The 3,118-nt window shown below is 39.2% G+C and overlaps 1 pseudogene; it reads right to left on the reverse strand.

Annotated features, from left to right (window-relative positions):
* Positions 1-1,005: 1,005 nt before the first annotated feature.
* LOC140528150 (calcineurin B homologous protein 1 pseudogene) lies at positions 1,006-1,575 on the reverse strand (annotated as a pseudogene).
* Between the last annotated feature and the right edge of the window lie 1,543 nt (positions 1,576-3,118).

Genomic DNA, 3,118 nt, shown 5'->3' on the forward strand with positions numbered 1-3,118 from the left:
GAGAACCAGGAGAACTTTTGTACACAGCAACAACCACAGTGTGTGAGAAAATTTTCTGGTAGACATAGTACTTCATTGCAACACAAAGCCTTAAAAATTTCCTAATGGTCTCTTTAGGCAAAATGCCTTACACATCCTGAGAAATAACTATGGAATTCGATCATAGAATGAACAGATCATTTTCTTTTGAATTATATTTTGGTTTGTTTTATGATTCCTCCCATTCATTATAATTCTTCTATGCAACATGACTAAGGTGATAATGTATTTAATAGGAATGCATATGTAGAACATTTATAAAATTGCATGCTGTCTCAGGGATGGAGTGGCAAAGGAAGGGGAGGGATATATGAAAGTGACTGTAGAACAGTAAAACAAATAAAATAAAAAAAAATTGGAAGGTGGTAAAAAACATCAAGCCTCTTCACCGACCTTGTAAGTCCTGACAGATCAGACATGTGCGAGTGTGATAGACATAGCTTGGGGGAAGGAAAAGCAAAGGACCGTGAGGTTCAACAAAAAAGAATGCTAAGATTGAAGGATTGAGTGTGCAGTTACATACATACATGTGGAAAAATTAAAGAAATTCCAGGTGGCATGCTGAAACCTTCCTAGAACGTATATATGGCTTCAGTCTCCATCCAGGGAAAGAGCTTTTCTGGTTCTTTGAAGACGAATGGGGATGCGTTCCTCCCTCCCTTTCGCAGACTGGTGTATTTACAGCTGACAGTAGCACAAACAGGAAAAGAAAGGCAGTATCAGTATATCTAAAACTATGGAGGGAGAAATCAAAGAGAGCAGGAGAGCCCAGGTGTACCATTCATTCCTTAGTGCCCTTCTTGTAACACCAAGGCTGGCATGTGTGTGCTGGCACAAACGGGGCAGAGTTTGTCATGCAACAGCAGCAGCGCCTGGAGAGAGAAGGGACTCTGAAGGGAGAGTAAGAAAAATTCAAGTTTTGCTCCTTAAATACAAGGCGGTAAGCATTAATTTGGTTCCAATCTATTAGTGAAGAAATTGAATGCTTATCTTCTGCACTACATCCAACTTCTCCAGTACCATGAAAAACTCTGTAAAAGATAGGGCAGTGCCCCATCCTGGTCAACCTCTTGTATTGTCCTATCTGCGATGCTGCTCAGCTGCTTATCTGAAATATTCATTGCAACCATCATGAAGAGTACCTGTAACAGTTCATCTCGGGAAATCTTTTGGTAGTTTATTGCTCCAGCTATTGAGTGGTTCTGGTTCATTCACATTTTTGCTTTTCTCATTGTCTTCAATTGGTCTGAAGCAAGATAGAATTCTCATGAATTCACGGAAGTTTACCTGGTCTTCTCCCTCAGAGAAGAAGGCACTGATGATCTCATCCCCTAGGGGATTGATGGCAAGCTCTGGAATCCCCTAGAAGTCTTCCCAGCTGAGAGTACCATTCTCTACTTCGCCTAGGCTGGTAAACCGTCTGTAGAGATGGATGATTTGACTATGGGAGAAGACAGTCGCGTTTTTTTTGTTTTTGTTTTTTTTTACCTCCTGGAGCTCTTCTTCCCCCAATAACGTGGAGGTCCGAGAACCCATCACTGAGACGAGCCCCTCCTGAGGCAGCGGCAGCAGCGGCAACAGCAGAGAATGGAGGAGGTATAGGGAAGGAATGGATAGGGTTCAGGAAAGGAAGAGTCAGTGTTTTGCTTCGGATTACAGCCTCCCCCAATCTGCCCTCCCTTCCATCATCCCCCCACCATTTTCTTTCCTCTTTCAATTGCTACTTCTTCCGTCGTTTTCCCATCCCTTTTATTCACCCCTTACATTCTCTTTCTGCTTTCTCCTCCACCTTTCCTACAGAACAAGTTAAATTTATATAAGTAACTGCATGTTTGTCTTTCCCTCTTTGAAGTATCTCCAATGAAATTATGATTCAAACAATGCTGGCCTCCATCCCTTCTTTCCCTCTATTATAATTGATTTTTACTTCCCTTCATGTGATGTAATTTACCATTTTCTACCACCTCCTGTCCTATTCTCCCAGTACAATCCATTTTCGACCCCTTAATTCATTTTTAATTTTTATCATTATATCAAAGTTAATATTCCCACACACTCAGTCAATATACACCCTTTCTTAATGCCTGCTCCACTACCCGGGGCACAAAATCTCCCACTGATTGCTGAAACAGTGTTTTCTTCTGGCTTATTAGAATATTTTCTGTCCTTTCTGTCCTTTCTATAAATTCCCTTTATACCTGAATGAGACAGAATTTTTGTTTTGTTTTGTTTTTTCCAATCCTCCAAGCTTCCTGGACTAAAAGATTCCTCACCCTAACTTTCCACTGGCTCCACTGCTACAGGATTTCTTCTGTGGTGCTATTTTATGGTTTTTTACTAGGGGAATATGGGAGAGACAATAATTAGCTGTTTACTCCACTGTCTTGGCTCTGGGAAGTCCCATAGTTCTCAGATAAATTTATCAGCAAAATGTCCACCCCAAAAATATACTCTCTCCTAAACTTACAAACAACACACTTTCTCACATAGCAGGGCCTCAAAAGTTTGATCAAAGTCTATGCTTATGGATTGGTTGTTATAATGATTAATCACAAGTGCAGAATCATGTTTTATCAAGTTCAAAAACCATATTCAAATGATAGAAAAAGAAATCCATAAGCAGGATGGCACAAAATTTATTTAACTTCTGAGGCTGATACTAGAAAGAATATAAATCAGAATCTGAATGCTATCTTTACTGTTTATGTACTCCATGTACTTTTAAAATGCTCTTTTTTTCCTGGGCCTCAGTTTCTTCATAAGTATATTTGCATCAGTAATAGCAACAGCAATAAAAATAATAGCTATGTTATATTTTCAAGTTTAGAAAAAAACATCTGACGTATATTTACTTATTTAAGCTTCACAATATTTAGTCAGTCAGTAGACTATAAGTTCTTTCAGGGCAGAGACAGATTTCCCTTCTTTTTTTTTGTATTCCCACAACTTAGCATAGTTCTAGACATTGTAGACGCTTAACAAATATACAAAGTCAATAAAGATTTATTAAGGCCCTGTTGTGAACCAGTCACTGTGCTGGGGATATAAATAGGGAAAAGAAAGACATTCACTTCTCTCA

This window comes from Notamacropus eugenii, chromosome 1 (assembly GCF_028372415.1).
Source record: "Notamacropus eugenii isolate mMacEug1 chromosome 1, mMacEug1.pri_v2, whole genome shotgun sequence".
In the NCBI taxonomy this organism is placed as follows: domain Eukaryota; kingdom Metazoa; phylum Chordata; class Mammalia; order Diprotodontia; family Macropodidae; genus Notamacropus; species Notamacropus eugenii.